Consider the following 15,933-nt stretch of genomic DNA (forward strand, 5'->3'; position numbering starts at 1 on the left):
ATACTTCCTTTCTTTTATAAATCAGTTAGTTTTAAATGCAAAACTTGTTTTGATCAACTTTCTGATCAACTGTTTTTTCTCAGGTATCCAGCAATTTTAAGATAGTTTAAGAAAAAAAAAACAACCTGTGTTTTTGTGCATTTTCAATTGAATCTGAATTCTCATCCAAGTTAAAACTTAATCATCTATTGTATAAGAAATGCTTCATTCCCCATTTTCTACTTGAATACAAATGTAAAAATTAAGAATCTGAAAAAAATGTATCTCAAGCTGCATAATTGCTTAAATAAAAAAAAAGTGTCTAGCTATAGTGTATCCTCCTGATTATCAAAAAGAAGCCCCAAATTTAACACAAAGGCTGCAAATCAACGTGTTCTAATACAGTACTTCTCAAGCTATCGGATGTGGGGGACCGGCAATTTTTGTTTTCCAATGTGCCAGGGACCGGTGCCATATTATTATCCTATTCGATGCTCTTATGAGGAAACTCGCCGCGGACCGGCAGCCGATGACTCGCGGACCGGCCCTGGTCCGCAGAACACCACTTTGAGAAGCACTGGTCTAATGGTTACCGACCAATGAGAACTGACCTGTCTTTAGGAAAATAAAAAGTGCAAATGCAAAACATGATTAAAATTGATTATTTAAATCAAGGTTTCCTCTTTGTAGCAGGGCAGGTTGATTTAAATCAGCAAACGTAGTTCTCATCCTGGTTTCTGCAGGGAAGGCTCTCTCGAAACAGCTGACTACCCAGAGGAAAACTGACACCGACTACCGACAGCGCTGTCAGTTACTAGATGCAGCTTTCCACATGGAAATGTCCTAGTTAGACTGATGTCGTCCCTGTAATACGGGGCATTTGTCACTGTGCTGGGTGCTAGGGTCAGTCTGGACTTCATGGCGACTGCAGGAATGAGAACAGCAACCCAGCTGTTGTGAAAACAGGGGCCCGTCAAGAGAACGACAGACACAGAGGAGCAGGGAACCCAGTTCTGATCCTGTCAACTCGGTGCAGTAGTGCTGATCCCCACACACACACTGGGGACCATTACAGCAGACAGAGTAATGAGCAGGAGGAGGAAAGGGCTGTGAAGTGAAATTTGCTATAGCCTGGATCCTCAAAGGCTGAAGCCAATAGGAGTTAGCCACCGAAACACCTTTCAGGGTCTGAGTCTAACTTTGCCAGGCTGGTAAGTGTCATAGTGCAGCATGAGAAGTTCCTGATTGACGGAGGGGGCAGGTAGATCAGGTGGGGAGGGTGCTGGGAGACCTGGATGCAATTCCTGGCTCTGCCAAAGACTGTCTGTGTAACTTGGACAAGTCACTTAGGCTCGCTGTGCCTCAGTTTCCCAGGAGATAATATCGCTGCCCTCCCTGCACATGAGCAGTTCTACGGACTTCACTAAGTTAGATGCTCCTCTTTAATTCCCTGCTGACCCAGGCTCAGACACGACCTTGGGTTCGTTTCTTAGAACTCTGTGCCTCCCTTCTCCTTTAAGACACCCTCACTTGCCCCGCTCTGCTTGATCAGAATCTGCTGCAGCTTCCGCTCAGGCCCAGTGGCCAGAAAACAACTGGCTGAGCTAGTCCTTCCTGGGATGCAGGAGCAGCCAATTTGGGGCCCCTTGAAAAATCTCCCCCCGCCACAGCCCCGGGGCTGGAGGAGCTGTTGCTCTCTGCAGTGGCCCCGGGGCACAGAGCTTCTCGGGTCTCTGGGCCGTGGGTGGGAGGCACGGAAAGGAGTGGGCAGGGAGCAGAGCTGTGGGGGAAGGGGTAGAATGGAGGAGGGCCATGGGCAAGCGGGCAGGACAAGGTGGGGCCATGGGTGGGGCTGCAGGCAGAAGGGATGGGGCAGGGCCATGGTTCCAGCACCAGGACCTCACCCTTGCTCCAGCCAGGGCCCCAGGAGACCTCAATCTACCTCTGTCACACACACACACCCAGCACACACTCATCTGTGCCACACTCAAGAGGAATCCCCAAAGCAGAAAGGGAGCTGATGGCAAACAGGAAAAGCTCTGCCCCAGAGTGTGGGACAAAGGGCAGAAACCCCAAACACCTGGCCAGCGTGGGCCTGTTACTGAGTGAGCAAAACAGGATTGTTTCTCGGGCACCTTGTCCATCTTCCTGCCCATGTGCTTGCCGTCGCAAACCTTTCAGTGCTACTGGAATACAAAGAGCTGCCATCTCCTGGGTGGAAGCAGGCTTGCTTGACTGTGTGCCATAGGCCCTGTACTGCTGACAGGTGCATATCACTAGCCCCATTGTACAGAGGAGGAAGGTGAGGCGAGGAGGGAGGTACTGGTTAGGCCGTGGTAGAAGCCATGCTTAGGTACTCTCAGCTGGAGCTGATCTCAGCTAGGGGTCACTCTTTGCAGAGCTCTCTTCACCCCCCAGATGTCAGGCAAGGGAACTGGGGTAACTGATGCCAGCAGCTGAGTAAGGGGGAGTAGGAATTGGAGTCAGCTCTGTGCAAACACTGCCATGGTCCAGTTTGTCTGGCATCCTGTACCTAACAGTGGCTGGTGCCGGTTGCTCCAGAGGATGTCAGAATTAGACCTCATGTCATCTTCCACAACCATGCATTTCCCATGAAACCTCTTCCCGACCTCAGCTGCCGATCAGTTTACACCCTGAAGCATGAGGATGAAGAGCCAATAAACAGATTCCAGGCTTGCAGCAGAAACCAACACGCCAAGATTTAAGGGCATGTGCAGAGGAAAAACACAGGAGCCTTCCCCTTACCCAGTTCCCACCTCTGTCTTTCAGTTCTGGAGGAAACAGCACCTCACAGCTCTTTAAACAGCCTTTCTCCGCGATATTCATACCCCGCCAGGACTTCACAGTGCAGCTACTTGAAAGCAGAACTTTGCTACCCGGTACCACATGACCACTCTGGGGGACCACAAGGGACTTTCCAGGCTTGTGGGGATTCTAGAAATAATTTCAGTTGCACTCTTAAAAAACAGGTATATTTGGAAAGACTTTAAAAATACTTAATTGGCCGAATATTTGTGGTAACTTGCACCACCCCACCAGTAACAGGCAGAGCAGGGCACTGGCTGAGCTAAGCAATTGGGAACAGAAAAGGTCACCAAGTCCCACCCCTCCCACTAGGGAAGGGTTAGACGAGCGCACTGAGAGACAAGAGACCTTTGCGTTGTTGCCGTTGCTTTAAAAAATATCTGGTCACACTCCCTGTTCCACATCCAGCCAGCAGGGGACACATTTTGCTAGCCACTCCGGCACCAGGGTAATTACATGAACAAAGAAGTAACAGAGGTAAAGTTACCAAGAGCATGCTCTGGAGAAGAGGTGTGTGGATCCAGGTGTAACTGGCTACTAGACACGGTGCTGAGAGCCAGTGCGCGGGAACATGTGATGCAGCTCTTGGGTTTTGCAGGACCAATAAAATTTGCCATGCTCCACAAACGGCTTCCCGGATGGCTCTTCGCACAAAGCTCTGGCCGGGTGCTGTGGGCTGGCTGCCGCACGCAGAGCCGGCACAGTGGAAACCAGCCTCGGCCCACATGGAAGGGGCTAGGAACGGTTGGTAAGAGAGGCCGGTGGGCAGCTGCTAAGAGAAGGAGTTGACGAACGCTGGAGAGTGCAAAATACAACAACGAAGCCCTGGCCAGCCGGGGACGTCCTCAATAGGCTGCAGCCTGCGTCCATTTGGAACATCATGGCACCGCAGGGATGGTCCTGATCTTACTGCTCCACAACACTCCTAATCCTTCAGCTAAGGGAGACCCTCCACTCACTGTTAGCAGTGCAAGGCCTAGGACACATGGACAAGTGGTTCTGATTCAATCCAGCAAGGGGCAGTGGCACACACACACATGCTAACCAGTTTGTTACAGTGCAAACCTGCGACCAAGGGCTTTGCTGCTCAGGGCGGCATGGTGGGCACCTGGCCTCCTGGGCATCCATTTGTGTCGGACGGCTTGCCAAGGGCGGCCCTGCCCGGTCGGTCAGACGCTTGCCCTGGGAGCTCTCGCCGCATGGCGGGGAAGGGAAGTGGAGGTTTCGAATCGCTGCTTAGTCACAACCAGAAGGGAAATGACAAACGAGAGGTGTGTCAACATCCCCTCTTCGCAAGCAGAACCTTTCCAAACTTCAGCACTGGCCGTGCGTTCCCACAGAATGCTCTGCCAAGGGGCCCATCGCTGCCGGCAGCCCGGGCAGGGGGTGTGTAACCATGGACGGCTGCCAAACGCAGGAGAAAAATCAGCCCCTTTCCCAGTATTCCAGCTGTGACAGGCCCTGGCACAGCCCAGAAAGCAGCACACTCCCTCTAGACCCGGGGGCAAACCTGCATTTGCTACCATTGGCTCCAGGCAACGCTAGCATCCCTTCTAAACCAGTGCAAAACAGCAGTGTCGCTGTTTGTTATCTCTCCCTCGCCGACCAGCCTCCTTTCTGTATGAGCCTTCCCGGTTACGCGTTGGTCGTGAGATCCCCATCAGGGAGACCTCCTGCACCACTGGAAAGACGCAGGAGACCTTGTCTCCCATCATGGAGACAGTCCCGCCCCTCACGGAGCAAACCTTTAGAGGAGCTCTCTTCATCCTAAGCGCATCTATGATCTCGTACCCCAGGCCATAAATATGACCCATCTGTGTTTCCACAGAGCCAGACATCGTCCTTACACTCCACTTCCCTGTGTCTCCTGTCTCTCTCCTCCTTCTCCTCTTCTATTGCACAGCCTTCTATTGCACAGCCTTCGTCTCCTTCCAGTCACACAGTTCTGACAGTGCCACTCAATCCCGACCTGCACCCCCTGCTATCCCAGCTCTGGGCTCCCCTCCCCCACAGCTCTGCTGGTGCCCCTCACTCATGATAATGTAGCCCCCTGGGCTCCGCACACATCGCTCTGCCAACAACTCAGTCCCAACTAGTAACCTCAGTTCCAGCCCTGAAGCTACCAGTCCCCCAGAACTGGGTTTTTCTTTGTTGGGGGGTTTGGCATAAGTGGGGCCAGGAATAAGCCTCAAGCCCTTCCCCCTCGTGACCTGGGATCTGCTCTGCATGGTGCTTAGTGAGTGGTTGGGTTTCCTGGTTGAAGCAGAGCGCGAACCTCGAGCCCTAGGCGAGATTTCTGACTGGCACTGGGAGTCAGCCAACGTTTGCTCAGCGCTTTGGAAATGTGAAGTGCTCTGTGAGTGCCGGGTAACGAATATGAATTGACCTAGACGGTAAATATTGGCAGAGCCACAGGCAGCCAACAGCATCACGCCCAGAGTTTCCTCAATCACAGCTTTGAATCTCAGCACGCTAGACTTGGCCCCTCAGCCTCCTCAGGGAACGGAGTCAGGGCACAGATATTAACGAGGCCAGGGCTCAGGAGCCGGAGTCAGACTCCAGCAACCTCCGGGAGTGCAGCTGGCCTGGAGTCGGCCACGTGGTTGGTGGGAACAGTGCCCTGCAGCAGCAGTTTGGGGGCTGCTGCAATAGGACCTGTGCAATAGGTTACCCACTGCAGGCAAGGGTAACCTGCTCTGCCTCCCAGCTCCAACGTCTGCCGCTGGCTCTGCCCCGGGACTCCAGTCCTGGTCACCAACTCCTGCTCTAACCCCTGGGCATGACCATCACCTCATGGTCTCCAACACCGTGGTAGGGTTCGTAAGAGCGAGGAGATACTCCAGCCGCCCTGTCCACCCACACCCGGCTGCACAGCCTGGCTGGCAGCATTTCGGTGGCGCCCCCTAGCGGCAGCTTGTGAGGGGTGCTGGGATGCCGCAGGATGAAAGGTGTCTGTAATGGGGGGCGGGGGGAGAGGGGGCTTTCGTGGGGACCAACCCTGTTAGCAGTGTTTGAGTCCTGCCAACGCAGCTCAGGCCAGGCTGACTCAGTAGGGCAGGATTCGCGTGCTGACTCCATCCTCCCTGGCTGGAATTGGGTGCAGCTGGAAGATTAACTGCCCAGGCAGCACCTGGAGGAACCGCCAGGGAGCAGGGATTGATCAGACAGGCAGCTCAGCTGGGCAGGAACAGGAAGGGCCTGTATAAAGCCCAGGCACTGTAGAAAGGAGCAACAGGGTCTTGCGGGAAAGCAGGGTCCCCAGGCTGGGACCTGGAGTGGTGGGTGGGCCCGGGTTCCCCTGCCGGCCGCGGGGGAAGTGGCACCTGCTGGGCAGCGAGCAGGAAGACGGCCAGAGTCCATGAGTCAAGAGAGACTTTGGTACCCCCGAAGGGGAAGCGTGCAGTGACCTGGCCGGAGGGGCCAAGGCACAAAGAGGGAACATGTTGAGGTGCAGAGGGTGGGAGGGACGCTGCCAGAAGAGGGCGCAACGCCTGGCCAGAACTAATCCCCAGAGCAACCAGGAGGAGGAGCCAGTAGCGGCGAGTGGACCCAGTGGCAAGGGGGCACATTTGGAGGCCAGCTGAAGGCGCACGTGCTCGGAGCATGGCCTGGGGGAATGGCTCGGGTCACTGGGCTGTACAGATACAGATACAGAGCGTTTTTTCTCAAGGGGAAGGACATCTTGCTGATCACGGAAACCTGATGGCTGCGTCTCTACCGGCACACGCTCAGGATCCTGTCAAAAGCATTGGCAAGTCCTGCAGCCAACCCCACAGATGTCTCTCACTGCAGCCATTCTTCCTAGGCCACGTCTCCAACACAAATTGCGTCAACCTATCGTTCATCGGCGTGCAGCCCCCGCGGTTATTCAATCACTTGTGCGTGTCCATGCACGGCTCCTTGTGTCGGGGTGCGCGCCCTTACCAGGAGCGCAGTATCGAGTCGACTGTCAGCATGGGGCATCGGGGGACGGCCCCTGAAAGCCAGTAACAGTCACGTAAGCAGCACACGGTCTACGCTGATACTGCATCTCTGTGCCACTCGGAGAGGTGATGTAACTAAATGGGTGTAGAGAGGCACTTACGTCGGTGGGAGCCAAAGCGAAGACACTTCCCCAGCAAGCAGTTGACGTCACCCTAACCGCGCTGCAAAGGCCCGGCATTAGCTTGCTCGCTCTTTTCAAATGGGGGAAGAAGTTACAGGTCCAGGATGGGAAAAAAAAAATTTCCTCTGGGCCAACCAGCAAGCAGAGATTTGCATGTGCTATCCGATTGGCTAAGAGATGACCAATACTTCTGCTCTGGATGAGCTGCAGATACACGTGTTGCAATTCAACCTTAATGGCTCTTCCTCCCACTGGGGCAGCTTCCCCGGTCTGATCTGGAGTCCTGCTCTCTTCCCATCTTGCTCCCTCCTGGGCAATGTAAGCCTCTGCTTGTTTCATCACACCTAGATCTCGGAACCGGCCAGTGACATCACAGGGGTTGCTACAGCAGCAACCACGGATGTGACAGGCAGACGAGTGAAGCAACCGGCGTGTGAGTAAAGAGACGGGAACAGCACATTTGCAAGCTGGTTCTTCCTCGGCAAGGCCAAGCCCCGCGGGAAACGAAAGGCCAAGATCTCCCCGGAGCCCTGCCCCATTGCAGAAACCGGGGAAGGAAACAAACCATTGCTCCCGAAGTGAGCTGGTGCCATCTACCTTGTGCACAGCGGAGAAACGCCACCCCCGCTTATCTGTACACCGTCACTCACCCCCCCACCCAGGTCTCCGGCAAGCAGGGCTCAGGTGTCAGACCTGCTGCTGTTCCAGCCCTGGGGCTCCCTTCCCCCCCAGATGTACTGATGCAATACCCCCTTAGTGCAGCCTTGGGTCCCCTCTGCCCGCACACCTCGATCCAGACCCTTGCTCCTGCAGTCCTGATCCCAGCCACACTCTGCCAATGCACCTGAGCCCACCGACACCTGTGGCTGCCCAATTCTTCTCCACAAGGACCTCTGGCGACCTTCCTTTGCGAATGGAAGGCCTTGAATTTCCATTCCGCGCACCCGCCCACTCCTACCTTTGACAACAGGCAAATTAAGCACAAAGAAAGCAAAAGCCACGGAATATGTCAGCAAAGTAACTCAACCCCCAGCTCGCCCCATGTCCACACACAGGCATGCAGCAGGCTGGTGGGGAGTCCTGAGCCTACCAGGAGGCTGTTTTGGGGGGCAGGGAGCAAGATGGAACCCCCAAATCCCTCCCAACTGCATCATGTGTGTGGGATTTGAACCCCAGCCTTCAGAGAGATTGTGCATAAAAAACAAAGAATAAGACCCAGTCCCCGCCTCCAAAACCCTACGCAGCAGAGCCACGCAGTGCAGGTGCATGGGGCCCCAGTGACAGCCTGGAGGAGGAGAACCCAGGGATGACTGGTGAAGGAAAAGGGTTTGAGGGAGGGATACCAGGAACGAGGAAAGCAAGTGAGTGGAAAGGAGAGCGGAGATGCAGGCAAGACAGGGCTCTGGAGGACCTGGCCAGAGCTCAGATCTGCAGAGATGAAAGGCTAAGTTTGCAAAGACTTTCTGCCATCCGGCCCCCAGCTGATCCCCAGGTGAGATCAGGAACTGCCCCATGACACAATATTGCCAATGAGACGTTTCAACGCTGAAGTCGCAGGCACTGGCCCTTGCTAGAGACAGGATATTCAGCTCTACGGACCCATGTTCTGATCTAGGCTGGCAAATGGTACGTTCCTGAGAATAGGACTAAGGAAAAAAGATACAGATGAGAGAGTCTCCCAGCAACGCTGGTTCAGAGAACCTGTCTGCCTGGAACCCAGAACATGTCACTCCACAGTCCTCCAGCCGGGGGGGGAAATGTCCCACTTAAGCTGCTCCAAAAACAGCATTACTAGGGGCTAGAGAAGAAGGCTGTGATCCTCATCCTAGAAAGCTGGATTCCATTCCTAGCCACCCCCAGCCCCTCGCGGAGGCAGGTAAGATAACTGAGCATCTGTCACACACAGACCCTCAGGTGACGAGTGCTGTGGACTACAAAGCACCATCATAGTCACAACAGAGGGCAGCTCTTTGTTGGGTCCAGGCAAAACCCTCCCATGCAAACCTGCTCACACCCTGCTGCCACTCTGGCGGAAAAGGCATCGGGCAAAAATTCCCTTGGAGGCTCTGCTCACAAAGGTGGGTGGCGATTTCTCAACCTCCCACTGGCCAGCATCCCTGGTACCGTATGAAATTCTAGAGTCATTCTCTTCGTGCTGGCAAAGATTAATGCTGCTGGAATTTACAAACATATCGGGCACATGTTCACGATCGCTCTGTCTAAACCACACCCGCTACTGTATTCAGGTCTAGCCAATAGCCTCCAACGGAACACCACGTGTAACGTTATAACAAGCCTTGGTTAGTTTACGAGATCATAGAATCACAGGAGTGGAAGAGACCTCAAGAGGTCATCGAGTCCAGTCCCCCGCACTCACGGCAGGAGCGGGTATTGTCTACGACGGTATTTATCTTCTCCCAAAACTAAATGATCCTGGTCTTTCCAGGCTCTTCCCATATGGAAACCCACGGAAACGAGCCCCAGATCATTTTAATCACATCGCTGGGAGGTGGCTACGCAGGGACCATTGAATGTGAGGAAAGGGCAGACTGGCTGAACTGCAGCAAGCAGAACCCAAGGAAATATTTGTGTGCCTCATCTACTTGTCACAGTCAGTTTGGCCTCTCCAGGCCAGACTTTTGTTCTGTGTTTGTACATGAGCTAACACAATGTGGTCCTGCTCCCAGAGGAGGATTCCTAGGCATTATCAAAATACAGCAATAATAATGGCATACTGACAATTTCCTTTTAAACTGACTAATTTCCAGAGAATGCCGATTTCTGATGGAGTTCCCTTTATACAGGCTGACCTGAGGTTTTTTCTAAATTCCTTTATTAAAAAAGGCTCCGTTTCTTTTCAGCAAGGAAAACACCAAGCAACTAATTGACCATAAAGAGGAACAATGAAACTGACTCTATAAAGCCCTGTAAAACGCCACGTGACAAGGTGCAAAGACAGAGGTTTGTTTTTCTGCAAAGGTCTCTTAGGTTTCCTAATCTCGTGTGCTACTTGTAGCTATAGTAGGGATAACATTTCTGACAGATACAGTTTTCAAGACGACCGTGTCCCTTTAAATTATTTCTTAAAGGAGGTGGAAGGCGGAGAAACCAACTTCACTAACCCCAGACTCTTGAGTTTTATCTCAATCCTTAAATCTTGATTCTGACCTGACCACAGTCTGTAGCTGAGTGACATAGTAACAGGCTGTTATTTACAACCCCTTCCCCCACCTGTTAATTAAACATGAACAATGACCTTGCAAGAACAGACAGACTCCACTCCCACATAGCCCTGCTCCCAGGTCTGAGCGGCAATTAACCGTTCATAACCACATCATTCTAGTCGGTAACAGCGCTGCAGACACTGGGCCGAGATAAAAAACACAAGATCCACTATACCACTATCAGTTCCTGCCTGGATGTTTCTCACTAGCGGATCCTTCATAGAGTTAATGTGCAAGAGACAAGCGGACTTACCTAATGTAGGTTCCCCGAACGGAAAGAGAGAAGAGGCAGCCCCAGGCTTACTGGACGCCCATGGAGGTCTGGCTTTGAAATCGATGTCAGAGAGGGGAATTTGAAACGCGGGTTGGGGTTTTTTTCTAACTTTAGTCTGTGAAAAAAAAATAAGAGAGACACTTCCTCAAATCATCAGAAATAGACATGGGTTTTCGGCTACCAAGTGTGAAAACTCCATAACTTTGGGAGGAGGAGCGTAAACAGCCTAGCCATGTCTGTAAAAGCCCCCTTCATTTCGTATCGCAAGTAACCCCCAGAGACCTCCATCAGGGCCCCGTGGGGGTAGGTGCTGGACAGAGCACACGTCCTGTCTTGCCCTGGAAATCTTGCAGGACCAGATGCTCAGTTAAAAGGAAGGAATTCACATGCAAGCAACCAAACCCCATGCAGGCAAGAGTGACACCCAGTTTAGTGTGCAGTATTAAGCCTCTCACTTTCCCATAGGTCTGTGCCTGTGACTCAACACTTTATAAATACCGAGGTAGAGAGAGGGAACTGGGATTAGCTGTTTTGCAGATGACTTCAGACCTTTGTAATAAAAACACGCGGACATTTCAGACAATGCCAGCTACCAGGGAATCTATAGCGTAATCCCCGGGAGCAGTGAAACCCTAACAGCAGCTGTCAATGAATACTGGCTCTCCTAGGCAATATTATCCAAGGGAGAATTGTCCAGGAGAGCCATGTAGGATTGGTCCCTGAAGTTTTGCAGGACTGTATACGCCCCCCTAAGAGATTATATTATGGCCACATTTTTCAGAGTTGGGTGTCCATATTTACACAACTAACTCCACACTTAAGCAATTAAATATGTTTCCTTATTTGGGTGCCTAGACACATATGTAGGTGCCTGGACAGAAGCACCCAAGTTTGAACCACTACATCCACACACAGGTCCTTTTTCAGTGTGTGACTGGGGTCTTCCTGCCCCTTTCTGCTGCAGCGGCCCGGCTTCCTCCAGCCGTTATTCTGGGCTGGGCTTTTGAAAGCAACAGGGAAGCGCACTGTTAAAATGACACACTCAGCATTCTGAACCAGCTTCCACTGTGCCGCCCTGCCTGGGTCCTTGTGTTTGTCATTACAGCCTCGCCGAAGGAGGGGAACTCCCCTTTCGCCTCCTCACACCTGCATTCAAGGGATGAGTTTATTATTACAAGGAGAACTGGGCTCTGGGAGGGATGAACAGTTAACCCAGCTGCAACTGGTCCAGGAGCATGGTGAGCCATCTAGGCTGGCATGCTGTCTTTGGCAATGGCCAAGGCCTGTTGCTTTGGAGAAAGGGAAGCACCCCACCCCACACACTCACCACTATCTCTGGGCAGCAGCCACTGATAGGAAAAAACTACCCCACACTACTAGTTCTAGAGAGGCTAGGTGGCCAGGCCGATGACGGCCAAGCTCACCACCCTCAGACAGTGCAGGATTGGGGGTGGGTTTTTTTATTGTCAATGCCTGCGCTTTTGTTGACTGCCCGGATCTCGCTGTCACAGAGTTTCCCCCCATATTCATCCTAATTGTCACTTTTTTAAAGGGAGGCTCTCAAACAAAAGGTCCCATTTGAAGTGGTTTTTGTTTGGTTTTTTTAAGAAATCTCATCTCCTTGTTCCTAACAAGCCCCTCGACTGTGGGCACTGAGAGAGTTTTAAAAGTTGTTATTCACTTCCAGCTTGTTCGCCTGGGCCCAAGAAATCCCATTTGTCTATTTGCGGTTTGTTTAGAATTCAGGGCCGCGCTCTGCCTCTCTCGGACCGGGGCAGTTGAACAAAATTCCTGCAGGGGAAGGTTAAAAGCCACAACGTCTCATGGAGTTTCCTCATTTTGTCTTCATCATGGCACTGAAAACTCCTTTGACAAACTGTCAATAAAACCTCCACTGTCCGCCAGGGTCTTTATTAATTTAATCCCGCTGCTCCTAGGTATTCGCCAGCGGACTGCCCGCCAGCTGTGTCAGTGAGCCTGGAAAATTAGCTTAACATGGGGGAAGGGGGGGAAATGTTCCTCTGGGGGGAACTGAAGAAGGTGGGAACATGGTACACGGAGATATAGGCACAAGGGGGAATAACCCAATTAAAGCTCTTGCATTGGCTCTGAGAAGTTGGTCTAAAACCCTCCAACAGTGCGGTCTCCTGCTCCTCTCCCCACTTCCTCTAGCATGGGGCTCTTCTGGGTCCATCTCCACAGCACTGCGGAGCAGCCTGCCAGTCTGTGCCGCACACCAATCGCAGCAGGAAACCTTTGGTCTTTATTCCCCACCTGCCATTTTGGGGGCGGGAGCTTCCTGTAGTTTGTACACACGGGGTTTGTGTGTACACACAACCCTGGAGAGACAGAGAGACTGTGTACATAAGCCTGCGCTGAGAATGTGTAAACTTACACACAACTCTGCAGGGAAGAGAGAGTACACCCAACCCCGCACAGAAAGAGTAACATACACAACTCTGCAGGGGGATTGAGAGATTGTACACATACAACCCTGCACAGAGTGTGTATACACACACAACTCTGCAGGGAGAGAGCATGAGGGTGTGTACACACACAACCCTGCACAGAAACTGTGTACACACAAACACACAACTCTGCGGGGGGGGGGGAGAGCATACACACAAAACCCTGCACAGAGAGTGTATACACACACACACAACTCTGCAGGGAGAGAGAGAGAGTGTGTGTGTGTACATACACAACCCTGCACAGAAAGGGTGTGTAGACACACAACTGCAGGGAGAGAGCGTGTGTGTGCTGGTGTGCCCACACACAACCCTGGAGAGCAGAGCACGTTATCTGGGCGAGGAAGAAGCTGGCCTGACGAGAAGTGAGCCCATCTGCAAGATTTGTGTTTCCAGCACTCAGAGATAAACCTGCTTGTGCCGCACCTCACTAGGATTAGCTTGAAAAAACAATATCAGCTGGATCAAGAGCTCTGCGCTAATGACACCAGGGGGGCAGAGGCCGAGCAGCTCCCAGGGGCAGGGGGCTGCATCAGCACCCACCAGCCCCTCAGCCGGGACCCGCCTGCTTTCAGCTTCTCTCTCTCCCATGAGCAGTTTATGGTCCTAGTCCATGAAACTTTTCACTACAATAAGTAAAGGGGCTGGCGCAGGGCAGGGGAGGGCCTCACACGGCTGAGGGGCTGGCACAGGGCAGGGGAGAGGCTCACATGGGTGAGGGGCACAGGGGCTGGCACAGGGCAGGGGAGAGGCTCACACGGGTGAGGGGCAGGAGCCGGCACAGGGGAGAGGCTCACACGGGTGAGAGGCACAGGGCAGAAGAGAGGCTCACATGGGTGAGGCACTCAGGGGCTGGCACAGGGCAGGGGAGAGGCTCACACGGGTGAGGGGCACAGGGGCTGGCACAGGGCAAGGGAGAGGCTCACACGGGTGAGGGGCAGGAGCCGGCACAGGAGAGAGGCTCACACGGGTGAGGGGCACAGGGCAGGAGAGAGGCTCACACGGGTGAGGGGCACAGGGCAGGAGAGAGGCTCACACGGGTGAGGGGCTCAGGGGCTGGCACAGGGCAGGGGAGAGGCTCACGCGGGTGAGGGGCTCAGGGGCTGGCACAGGGCAGGGGAGAAGCTCACACGGGTGAGGGGCACAGGGGCTGGCACAGGGGAGAGGCTCACACGGGTGAGGGGCACAGGGCAGGGGAGAGGCTCACACGGGTGAGGGGCTCAGGGGCTGGCACAGGGCAGAGGCTCACACGGGTGAGGGGCTCAGGGGCTGGCACAGGGCAGAGGCTCACACGGGTGAGGGGTTCAGGGGCTGGCACAGGGCAGGGGAGAAGCTCACACGGGTGAGGGGCACAGGGGCTGGCACAGGGCAGGGGAGAGGCTCACATGGGTGAGGGGCACAGGGCAGGGGAGAGGCTCACACGGGTGAGGGGCTCAGGGGCTGGCACAGGGCAGGGGAGAGGCTCACGCGGGTGAGGGGCTCAGGGGCTGGCACAGGGCAGGGGAGAAGCTCACACGGGTGAGGGGCACAGGGGCTGGCACAGGGGAGAGGCTCACACGGGTGAGGGGCACAGGGCAGGGGAGAGGCTCACACGGGTGAGGGGCTCAGGGGCTGGCACAGGGCAGAGGCTCACACGGGTGAGGGGCTCAGGGGCTGGCACAGGGCAGAGGCTCACACGGGTGAGGGGTTCAGGGGCTGGCACAGGGCAGGGGAGAAGCTCACACGGGTGAGGGGCACAGAGCAGGGGAGAGGCTCACATGGGTGAGGGGCACAGGGGCTGGCACAGGGCAGGGGAGGGCCTCACACGGCTGAGGGGCTGGCACAGGGCAGGGGAGAGGCTCACATGGGTGAGGGGCACAGGGGCTGGCACAGGGCAGGGGAGAGGCTCACACGGGTGAGGGGCAGGAGCCGGCACAGGGGAGAGGCTCACACGGGTGAGGGGCACAGGGCAGAAGAGAGGCTCACATGGGTGAGGCACTCAGGGGCTGGCACAGGGCAGGGGAGAGGCTCACACGGGTGAGGGGCACAGGGGCTGGCACAGGGGAGAGGCTCACACGGGTGAAGGGCACAGAGCAGGGGAGAGGCTCACATGGGTGAGGGGCACAGGGGCTGGCACAGGGCAGGGGAGAGGCTCACATGGGTGAGGGGCACAGGGCAGGGGAGAGGCTCACACGGGTGAGGGGCTCAGGGGCTGGCACAGGGCAGGGGAGAGGCTCACACGGGTGAGGGGCTCAGGGGCTGGCACAGGGCAGGGGCTCACGCGGGTGAGGGGCACAGGGCAGGGGAGAGGCTCACACGGGTGAGGGGCACAGGGCTGGCACAGGGGAGAGGCTCACACGGGTGAGGGGCACAGGGCTGGCACAGGGCAGGGGCTCACACGGGTGAGGGGCTCAGGGGCTGGCACAGGGGAGAGGCTCACACGGGTGAGGGGCTCAGGGGCTGGCACAGGGGAGAGGCTCACGCGGGTGAGGGGCACAGGGCAGGGGAGAGGCTCACACGGGTGAGGGGCTCAGGGGCTGGCACAGGGGAGAGGCTCACACGGGTGAGGGGCTCAGGGGCTGGCACAGGGGAGAGGCTCACACGGGTGAGGGGCTCAGGGGCTGGCACAGGGGAGAGGCTCACACGGGTGAGGGGCACAGGGCTGGCACAGGGGAGAGGCTCACACGGGTGAGGGGCACAGGGCAGGGGAGAGGCTCACATGGGTGAGGGGCACAGGGGCTGGCACAGGGCAGAGGCTCACACGGGTGAGGGGCACAGGGCTGGCACAGGGGAGAGGCTCACACGGGTGAGGGGCACAGGGCAGGGGAGAGGCTCACATGGGTGAGGGGCACAGGGGCTGGCACAGGGCAGAGGCTCACACGGGTGAGGGGCACAGGGGCTGGCACAGGGGAGAGGCTCACACGGGTGAGGGGCTCGGGCTGGCACAGGGCAGAGGCTCACACGGGTGAGGGGCACAGGGGCTGGCACAGGGCAGAGGCTCACACGGGTGAGGGGCACAGGGGCTGGCACAGGGGAGAGGCTCACACGGGTGAGGGGCTCGGGCTGGCACAGGGCAGA

At 55.3% G+C, this 15,933-nt stretch overlaps 1 protein-coding gene across 4 annotated transcripts in view; it reads right to left on the reverse strand.

The window, feature by feature from the left end:
• IRF5 (interferon regulatory factor 5) overlaps nt 1-15,933 on the reverse strand; it is a 38,666-nt gene that overhangs the window by 21,811 nt on the left and 922 nt on the right. For 2 of the 4 annotated variants that reach the window (XM_050929962.1, XM_050929978.1), the window contains exons 1-2: nt 10,611-10,818; nt 10,388-10,523 (exon numbers count right to left, since the gene is read on the reverse strand). The gene's annotated coding sequence lies outside the window, so the exon portion shown is untranslated. Of the gene's footprint in view, nt 1-10,387; nt 10,524-10,610; nt 10,819-15,933 lie in introns of those variants that run through there. The other 2 variants (XM_050929985.1, XM_050929971.1) reach the window with 2 other exon arrangements.

This window comes from Gopherus flavomarginatus, chromosome 1 (genome assembly GCF_025201925.1).
Source record: "Gopherus flavomarginatus isolate rGopFla2 chromosome 1, rGopFla2.mat.asm, whole genome shotgun sequence".
In the NCBI taxonomy this organism is placed as follows: Eukaryota; Metazoa; Chordata; order Testudines; family Testudinidae; genus Gopherus; species Gopherus flavomarginatus.